This window comes from Theropithecus gelada, chromosome 19 (genome assembly GCF_003255815.1).
Source record: "Theropithecus gelada isolate Dixy chromosome 19, Tgel_1.0, whole genome shotgun sequence".
Classification (NCBI taxonomy): Eukaryota; Metazoa; Chordata; class Mammalia; order Primates; family Cercopithecidae; genus Theropithecus; species Theropithecus gelada.
Genome location: NC_037687.1, coordinates 56604693 through 56615429, shown reverse-complemented (window position 1 = coordinate 56615429; position 10737 = coordinate 56604693). Strand labels below are relative to the sequence as shown.

Sequence of the window (10737 nt, the reverse complement as noted above, 5' to 3'; positions counted from 1 at the left end):
GAAAATGAGCCACTTTTGTTTTATGTCTTGGCTGAGACTTAAAGTCTGGAGATTCACCAAGAGGGGATTTTCGGTCTGGTTTGGACTAGGTAGTTCCCATGGTCCTAAGACAGGCAGTCCAAAGGCAATGGCAGCGTCCTCCTACTGTCACGCAGAGTGTGGGGTACGGCGGCTTCTGGGGAGGTTGGACTTCTCCTTGTCCCTGGTGCCAAGGTCACAGTTGACTGTAGGGAGCCCCTGACGTGGCCACACATTTTGGACAGGGACTTCCCGGAGGGGGCCTACAGGACAGGGGAAAACTTACCCAGCAGTGATCCAATTGAGTCTTGGATTTGGTGAAACGGCTCCCAGCTCAGAAAGAAGGTCCTGGCTTGGGGAGAGGAGAGCCTGCCCGACCCGGCAGGGGTCCGGGGGAGGGGTGTCCTCCCGGGTTTGGGCACCAAATGTAAAGGTAAACTGAGGCTGGAGCCAAACCAGGAATGAAGACACAAGGCAAATGGCAGTGACAATAGCCTTTATTAGGACTCACGGGCGAGGTTCTTTGGTCCAAAGGTGCAGACCAAGGAAGTCGCGCTGAGGGAGGAGGGTAGGGGCTTTTTATAGCCCGAGAGGTAGGGAAGCTGGTTGTACAAACAGGGCCTGGGGGGTCTTGAAACTACTAGGGCAGGAGTCGAGTAAGGGTCATGAGGAAGGGGTCTTTGGAAACTGTTAACCGAAACTGCTGTTTACGAACTTGTGGAACGCAGGTGAGCTGCAAGTCATAGGGGAGTGTGGTTGCCCAGCTGGAACCTCTGATTTATGCAAGTCTGTGGGTGTGTTCAAAGAGGAAGGGAAGTCTCGAACAAAGGGCCTGCTACGCCGGGTGGCGCTGCCATGTTGGGTCTAGATCCCTGCCTAACAATTACAGCGCCAAAGAAATGAACACTGCAATAAACTGGGGAGGCAAAATACTACAGTGTCTGGAAAATAATGGGAATAATACCTTTACCTTAAAAATACACACACAAGCTCAGAGAAGACACATATAAGACCCTGTTAATGAAGCTCCAGAATAAACAGCTCACTGATTGCTGTATTATCTTGTAGTAAGAAAGTTTGTACATACTACTTTACAGAGTTGTTTTATAAATTTCTGAATCTCATCAAAAGATTACAGAGCATACAGAGGGGGCAGAAAACAAGTCCCAGTTGAAAAAAACAAAATAAATCTACAAATACTGACCTTTAAAAATCTCTGTTGACCTTTAAAGGTCAAAGTTTGTAGGTTTGTTCTATTTTTTTGTTGTTGTTATTGTTGCATTATATAATTTTAAAAATCAAAATAATTATTAAAGCTGCTTAATGAGGCCAGTGCCCCTCTGGTCCGCAGGGCCCAGGCAAGGGAGGAGCCTTGATACCACTAGGGTGGGCCCCCAGCCCTCCCCTGATACTCAGAGCAGGGGAAGGGACCTGGCTGCACCAGGCAGGAGCCACCTCCACCTCCAGTAGTAGTGGACTCTGGGCACTCCAGACCTGGGGTCATAGTGAGTTTTGTTGATTGACTGAGCAATGGTGGCTGAGTTGCAAGCAAATGGGTTTCATCACCTTAAATGGTTTTGAACCAATGAAGCTGTATTCCTTTAAAAAGACGGACAGCCTATTGTGTGAACTATAGAGTTTGTGGACAGATTTATACTGGGTTCATAGCATCATGCACGCAGAATCCTGTGAGTTCCCCTAAGTTATTAAAGGCCTTTTGATATGAGGGTTGAAAAGTTCCATAAAACATGGCCTTTGTAGATTAGCACAAAGTCAAGACAAAGTGATTGGACAGAATTTATGAAGGAATCAACCCCCAGATTATCAATGAGCCCCTGCACCCCCGCCCCCTGGTGGCACTGCTGAACAGCTGCAACTGCTCTGTGGAGATGCCCATTCTGAAGGACCTGGCCACTGTGGCCTTCTGTGATGCACAGTCCATGCAGGAGATCCACAAGAAGGTTCTAAATGAAGCCATGAGTGCCATGATGTACCACACCATCACTCTCACCAGGGAGGACCTAGAAAAGTTCAAGACCCTGAGAGTGATTGTGAGGATAGACAGTGGTTATGATAACGTGGACATCAATGCTGCCAGCGAACTCGGAATTGCTTTGTGCAACATACCGTCTGCAGAGGTGGAAGAGACAGCTGACTCCACCATCTGGACCTACTCAATCTGTACCAGAGAAACGTGTGGCTGTACCAGGTACTGTGGGAAGTCACGTGAGTTGAGAGCATGGAGCAGATCTGTGAGGTGGTCTCAGGAGTAGCCCACCTCCATGGGGAGACGCTGGACCTCATACAGCTTCAGTCACACAGGGAAGGCTGTTGCAATTCAAGTCAAGGCCTTCGGATTCAGCGTTCTATTTTTTGAACCCTACTTGCAGGATAGGATCCAGCGGTCCCTGGGCATGCAGAGGGTCTACACCCTGTGGATTTGCTGCATCAGAGCAACTGAGTCTCCTTGCACTTCAATCTCAACGAACATAACCACCACCTCATCAATGACTTTACCATAAAGCAGATGAGGCAGGGAGCATTCCTTGTGAATGCAGCCCATGGTGGCCTGGTGGAGGAGAAAGCCTTAGTACAGGCCATCAAGGAGGGCAGGATACAAGGGATGTGTACGAGTTGGAGCCCTTTACCTTTGCTCAGGCTCCATTGAAAGATGCGCCAAATCTCATCTGCACTCCTCACACTGCCTGGAACAGCAAGCAGAATTGCTGGAGATGAGGGAGGCAGCTGCCACTGAGATCTGCCGAGCCATCACAGGTGGCATCCCAGAAAGCTTAAGAAACTGTGTGAACAAGGAATTCTTTGTCACATCAGCACCTTGGCCACTCATAGACCAGCAAGAAATTCATCCTGAGCTCAATGGTGCAACATACAGATATCCACCAGGCATCATGGGCATGGGTCCAGGAGGATTTCCTGCACCCATAGAAGGGGTAATCCCTGGAAGCATCTCAGTGACCTACAACCTTCCAACAGTGGCACATCCTTCCCATGTTCCCTTTCCCAACGAACCAACAAAACACGGAGACAATCAAGAGCACCTCAACGAAAAATACCAGAGAACGCAGGAAGGTAATCATTCAGATACACTTGAGACCAAGAGACGGTGAAAACTAGATGAACTAAGAAAAATAATCTGACGGTCTTTGTAACTGATTCTGAACATATGCATCGTTGATGTTGTAGTGTTAAATCTACAAGAGCTAGAAAACTGAAGATGTCATCTGCTTACCAAAGAGCTGAAAAACTAGGATGTGACTTATTAATGACCAACTGTTGTTATTGTGTGTTAAGTTTTTCATATGTGCATAAAATCACAAAGAATAAATAGAGCTTTTTCCTTCATTAGTCCTTTGGGCACAGCCGGTCTTGAACACCCTACTCTAGAATGTTGCATCGAGAGTTCAAACATCAAAATTTAAAAAAAATAACAGGAAATCCCCATCTTGTGACTTGAGTCCCTTCAGTGTACAGGGGCTGGTTACCTCTTTTTGCTAATAGAAAGATCACATTACTACAAAATGGGGAGAAAACTGTTTGCCTGTGGTACACACCTACACTCATAGGATTGAAGACAGTACAGGCTCCTGTACAGAGAAACGTCTGTCACATCTGAATTGCATACTGAGTGGGTAAGTTGGTTGTAAGTTCAGAAAAATCCTCTCATGATGCCAAAACAAACAAACAGAAAGTATTAAGTTTCACAAGCTCTTTGTATTCAAATCTATTTTCTCAGTTTCAGATCCTCTGCTATTCTATTGAGTGGAAAGTCTTTAGCTAAAAGGGTTCAAAAAGAATGATGTTGCATTTCCTTATGTCGCAGGAAACACTTTTAATGATAACTTGTCAGATTGTCTATGACCAAACCAACTTTTTTAGACACTGATAAAGTATTGTTTTCTTCACATTATAATTTATGCAAGCACACTTCAGATGTATCAGATGTGACTGACTTTAACAAATTCTATTAGATTTGTATCAACTAGGTACATGTTCCATTCATGGTCTTTTGTGAAGCATTGCCTTTTCGTTTAAAAAAAAATGCCCTATTTTGAGCTTTTGTATAGGTACATTCCTATTTTTGTGACCAAAAAATACAAACTTTAAAATTGTCTCAAACAGAAAAATAATGGCTATCAGAAGCATGTTTTGTCTTAGTGTGAATTACGGTTATTGTATTTGTTTATTGTAAAAGTGGACATTTAGTGTTCAGTGTAGTTTTCAATAAAAAGTAATTTTCAAAAAACTGCTTAATAAACAAAAACAGAACATAGACAATTAAAGAATATTAGAACAAGTGATGCATGAGGAAAATGAGATATCAATAAAACCCAACAAAAATTGTGAATCTAAAGAACACAATAACTGTATTAAAAATTTAATCAACAGTCACAAAAGCAGGCTTAATAAAGCAGAAGAAGAGAGACAGAGAGAAGGCCACAGACAGAGCATGAGGTGGAGGGGGAAGAAGAGAAAAACAGAGGGTAAGAAAGAGAGCAAGAACAATAGAGACTTGGAAAGAAAGTGCTCTGCTCTGGTAGAAAGGTCCCTTTTGAGAAGGCCAAGATAGGGTGGAGGGTGCTTGAGCCGGGACAGAACAGGGTGGCAGGGCCGCCCATGCAGGAGGACAAATGGAGCCCTGAGAAGTGTTTTATCCTGAATTGGTTGGTTGCTTTGGGGGTGTGTTTTGTAAGGTCATTAATTTGTTGGCTCCTCCCTGTCCTCTTGGTGTGGTGGACCCTGAGATTTGTAGAGTGTGCCCATCCATCTGGCGGGAGCCATAGCACCAGCATGCCCATGGGTCCTGAGGCCTGGGTCTCTCTTGTGTCCTCCAGACTAGAGTTTACATGAAGCTGGTAGCAATGGTAATCCAGGTGCACAGGGACAGCTTTCCTCGTTGTTGGCAAAGGCAATGTCCTTCCCCCAGGGAAAGCAGCCCATGCATTCTGTCTTGACTGGCATCTGTAGGACCCGCTGTCCCTGCCTGGCCCTTCCCCGAGCTTTGGACTGGATGAGTGAATAGAATTGCCTAGGCCTTTCAAGAGCGGGAAGACACCTGGGATAGCAGGCAACCTGCACCCGCCCCTTTGAGGTTGGGTACGGGTGTGTCCCATCCTGGCTGGAGCCCAGATTTTGGTGGGGCTGCCACAAGGTGGAAGAGGTGGGATGCTGCTGCCTGGCAATGCTGCAGTGGCAAACCCCCGTGAAGAGGTCCCGGGCTGTGGCCGGGGTGCAGGCGGGTGAAAAAGGGAGAGTAGAGTCAAGGGGCAGTTGGGAAGCAAGACAACAAAAGGGGGAAAGAGGGAGGGAGCAGGAAGCCAAAAGCCTACAGCACCTGGTATTCATAGGTGGAATCCCATACCAAGTACTAACCAGGTCTGACCCTGCTTAGCTTTCGAGATCATAGGAGATTGGGTGCATTCAGTGTGTTATGGCCATAAACACCAGTGAGAGGTGACAACCGTGCTAGCAGCCCTCATTCTGTCTCAGCACCTCAGCCTCAGCAAGCTTGAGGAGCCCTTCAGCCTGCCACTGCACTGTGGGAGCCCCTCTCTGGGCTGGCTGAGGCCGGAGCTGGCTCCCTCTACTTGCAAGGAGGCGTGGAGGGAGAGTCCTTGGTGAGAACTGGGGCTGTGTGTGGCGCTCGTGGTCCAACCCAAGTTCGGGGGTGAGGGAGGGTTCGGCAAGCCGGCACTCTGAGCAGCTGGCCAGCACTGCTGCCCCAGGCAGTGAGGGACTAAGCGCACCTGGGCGAGCATCTGTAAAGGGTGCACTGGGTTCCCCAGCACTGCCAGCCCACCCACAGTATGCTCAAATTCTCGCCACCTCAACCGCCTCCCAGTGGTGTAGTGCTCGGGACCCACAGTCCGCCATGCCCAAGCCCCCCCACCAGTGGACTCCCGTGCACCAGAGCCTCCCTGACGGGCACCGCCCCCTGCTCTGCAGCACCCGGTCCCATAGGCCACCCAAGAGCAGAGGAGTGTGGGCGCATGGCCTGGGACTGGCAGGCAGCTCTGCCTGCAGCCCTGGTGCAGGATACACTAGGTGAAGCCAGCTGGGCTCCTGAGTCAGGTGGGGACTTGGAGAACTTTTGTGTCTAGCTAAAGCATTGTAAATTTACCAATCAGCACTCTGTGTCTAGCTCAAGGTTTATAAATGCACCAATCAGCACCCTGTCAAAACGGACCAATCAGCTCTCTGTAAAATGGGCCAATCAGCTCTCTGTAAAATGGACCAATCAGCAGGATGTGGGTGGGGTCAAATAAGGGAATAAAAGCAGGCTGCCCCAGCCAGCACCAGCAACCCTTAGGGCTCACTTCCACATTGTGGAAGCTTGGTTCTTTCACTCTTTGCAATAAATCTTGCTGCTGGTCATTCTTTGGGTTCACACCGCCTTTATGAGCTGTAACACTCACCATGAAGGTCTGCAGCTTCACACCCGAAGCCAGCAAAACCACGAACCCACCAGAAGGAAGAAACTCCGGACACATCTGAATATCTGAAAGAACAAACTCCGGACACACCATCTTTAAGAACTGTAACACTCACCATGAGGGTGTGCAGCTTCGTTCTTGAAGTCAGCGAGACCAAGAACCCACCAATTCCAGACACACCAGCACTGGCGCCAGGCTGCCAGAAGAGCCTGGCCCAGCCACACCTGCCCGATCCCACGTGTCACTGCCACCCGGGGCTATGGGGCTCGGATCAGAGACCCCTGAGCTGCTCACCTGCGGCCGGGCTAGGCTGCTCTCCCCCTCTATACCGGAGCACTGCCATCCTGAAAACTCTTAGAGTTATGTGCCTTAGTCTCCCCATCTGCAGCATGGGTGCTCCCTCCTACCTCCAACCTGATACCTAGAGCCAGCTGAGCCAGACAGTGAGATCTGTGGGTCAGGCATCCAGAGCCATGTCAGTGGCCCAGTCCCTCCTCTACCCTAAGGGAACCCTGACCATCAGTGTGACCCTAGGGAAGTTGTCCCCAAGTCCTTTGTCCCTCAGCTGCCTGTAGGGGGCAGGGTTTGGTGGGTGGGAATCAGGTCCCACCCCAGACCAGCCCTACGTGCCTGGAGTCTGTTCTCACCTGTGTCTTCAGCCTTAGCTTCCCATCTCCTTCACCTCCTGAAATGCAGGAGATGGTGCGTGTGCGTTGTGGCCCCTTGATGGCCCACGTCCAGGTGCCTGCTGCTACTCAGCTGAGGGCAGCGTCCTTCTGTCCTGGGGCTCAGCCTTTGACTATTCCCAGGAGGGCCCTGGCTGGCCCTCACTGGTGGGATTGGAGCCCCTCATTCAGGCAGCAACTCCTGGGGGTTCCCTCCTCTCTACCAATTATCAGAGAGACCCTCACAGAGAGGGTGCTGCAGCCACACCTCCTGAGACCCCTTGGCCACTCCAGGCAGTCACTCAGTGAACTTAGCCACCAAGGCCCCCTCCCCACAGCCTGATGTGGACCCAGCAGGCACTCTCTGTCACATGCCCATGTAAGGAACACAGCATTCCCTGGGCGAGGTGCTGCAGCTGTTGTCTCTGATTTCTTCATGGGAGGAAGTCAGTGCCTGCAGTAGTTGGGGCTCAGCAGGATGCAGTCCAGAACACCAGCTCTGCACCACCCTTGACCCAGACAGTGAGCTCCATGGGACCCCTTCCAGGTGGGTGGCAGCTCATTTCCAGGGTTCCCACTGCTGAGGACCAGTTTTTCCTGCAGGCAGGCCTGCCTCAGACCCGGGACCTCAGCGGGTGAGATGAGTAACTGTGAAGCACACACACTGAAACCCGGCACACAAGGCCTCAGCATCCCCTTGAGAGGCACCATGTCACTCCCTCTCTACAGGCACACGAATGGAAGCCACAGCAGCTGTGACTGAGGAAGGATCTGACCCAGAGCCTGGGGTCCTGCCAGACAACTCTCAAACCCAGGCTGGAAATTATTCCTCTAAAGGGCCAGGGGTCAATATTATCAGCTTTGGCAACCATTTTCTGTGCCAAGGACTTAACTGTGCCATTGTAGGCAGACAGCAGCCTTCTCCAGACCACCTGTAAATAACAGGCAAGGCTGGACTCCTGTAGAGCTTTATTCATGAAAGAGCAACATTCAAATTTCACAGTGTCACGAAGCATATTTGTTTTGATTTGTTTGAATATTTGGAGATGTAAAATCCACTCTTAGCTCACCAGTGGCACAAAAGCAGGCAGGGACAGGCTGCACTTGGCTGACCTCCGGCTGAGATGGAGCTCAGATGAGTGGATGCCAGGATGGGCAAGCCTAATCCCCTCACAGTGCCCCTACCTCGGGGCAGCTGCAACTCCAGCTTTTTCACTAGTAAGGCACTCGGGCTGCTGGGCCACACCCGCCCCCCCATGTGGGAAGCAGCTTTGCGCTGCAGCCTGGCTGGGGACGGGACACCGCCCTCCCACAGCTCCGGAGCTGGCTGCCACCAGGGGGCGCCCCCGCGGGGTCCTGGAGCCTGGTCGCGAGTGTACAGCTGCCCGCGCACCCGCTCCTGCCCTCGCCGCGGCCTCTGCCAGGACCCCGGCGCCCTGCCAGACCTTGCCCTCCAGCAGGCTGTGACCCCACGGCCTGCGACAGCCGCCCTGCCCGGCATTCCACGCGCTCCCCGGGGCAGAGGTCGCAGCGTCCCCAGGCTGTGGCACTGGTCTGCGACCCCCATGTCTGGCTCAGGCAGGCTCCAGCGGAGGAGGGCGTTGCTCCCCGGGGAGGGCGACCGGCCACCTGGGCCGGGAGGGCGGCACAGGGGAAGAAGCTGCGGTCCAGGCTCCTGCTTGCGACTTCTCCGCCCTCTGACAGGTCGCCGCCTGGCGCCGCCGCCTCTCCCCACCGCGGTCCCTCCGGTCTCTCCCTGGTGGCTGCGCAGCCCTTCTGGGACAGGGGCCATAAAAGAGGGAAGCTGCGCCCTCGCGTGGCCGCCACAGGGACCGCTCGAGATGCGAGCCCGCCTGGTGCCCCGGGCGCTTTTCTTGCCTGCCCGGCCCCGCGCCCAGACCTGGCGGCAGCTGGCGCCTGACCCGCTGCGTGGGTCTCCGGGGAGATCGCTGCCCACTCGTCGCTGCGGTATCAGTTTCCCTGTGCGCGCTCTGGTGGTTCCTGCTATGGGCGACCCGGTAGGCCAGCTTCCCACGTCCTTCCCCCCAGCCCACCCTGGCTCCCTGGACTAGGGGACTGGCTCCTCCTGGGGACTGTGGGGCTGGGAGGCGGGAGCATTAGGGCAGAGGGTGGGACTGAGGGCAGCCCCTGGTGTGTGCATAGCTAGGTCCACCTCAGGCCCCTGTTGCACAGCGTGCGGCTTCAGCTGGGACTGTGCTGGGGCTCAGAGGGTGGTATCAGTGCGGGAGGCGATGTCAGGGAGGCTTCACCAAGAAGGAGCCACGGAGCTGACCGCTGGGGTGTGAGGTCTTTTTCAGGTGGAAGAGGGCAGGACCTAATTGGAGGTGGAGACAACTGTGTGTGCGCACACCTTGCGGTGAAGGAGACGCAGCCTGTCTACCTGGTGTATAAATACATAAACATACAGATTGAAAATATTTACAATACTAGATCTCTCTGATGTGAGAACCTCCAAACCTGTGTCTTCCTGGGGGAGTGGGTGTTGGGACTCCTGGCGCAGAACTCGCAGCTTAGCTACATGTGTGTCCCAGACTTGCTTAGTCAATGCAGCAGTGAACCTGCTACTTCTGGGGTACAGTCTCCTGCATTTCATGGGTCAGGTAGACAGGCATACAAGAAAGCAAGCTACAGAATTTAAGCTACCAAATAAATTAGATTACACATAAATTTCTGATATTGAAATTGTCAGAAATGTTCAAGTCAATACAGTGGGAAAATATAAAACCAAAATAATGTTGAAAGAGCAAAAAAACTTTAAAGTTGAAGAGCATATATAAAAAGAGCCGATGATAAATTGAATGCTGAAAAATAAAGTATAGAATCTGAATATACATCCTATGGGTTAACCATCAACTTTTTAAGAGCTGCTGAGAAAAATAGTGCACTGGGAGATTAAGCAGAACAAATCTATAGTGAAAAAGGTAAAAGTCTTTTAATTCAGACATGCATAGTGTTTAAAAAGAGATTAATAAATATAAATATTGATGCAGAAATAAACTAGTACTGCATACTAAAAAAGAGAAGGGAAAACTAGAGAAAGATATATATCTGAAAAATAGACTTTACATCATAAATATTATTTACTATATGGTCAAAATGATCTCAAATGACACCTTTTTTTATTCCATTCAATGTTTTCTTGATTTGTTATGTTTTTTAATTTTTTTAATTTTTAGTTTACAAGATGTTAAACACTCAAAATGTTTTCTTGACTAATTCTATCATAAATTTTAAAAAATACAGTCACATTATATTGTACACCAAATTATACATGTATATATAAATACACACACACACATACACACACACACACACACACACACAGCACCAGCACATACAAAATCACCCGTGTAGAATGCCCATTATCTTATCTATACTACTATAGTACTGGGGCTCACTGTTTAGAAAACACTTTTTGTAGTTCTAGATTCTCTTGCCTAATATTTATCAACCAGAAGAATGATAGCCACATAAAAATATCTTATGAGTGTTTGTATATCTGAACTAAAGTAAATTTTATTTTAAAGAAGAAAGTCACTAAATGGAAAAAAAATTAAAAAACAAAAAGAAACAAAAACAAA

General features: G+C 49.9%; 1 pseudogene; it reads left to right on the top strand.

Moving 5' to 3' along the window:
• The first annotated feature begins 1838 nt into the window (after positions 1 to 1838).
• On the top strand, positions 1839 to 3146 carry LOC112612779 (annotated as a pseudogene).
• Positions 3147 to 10737: the final 7591 nt, after the last annotated feature.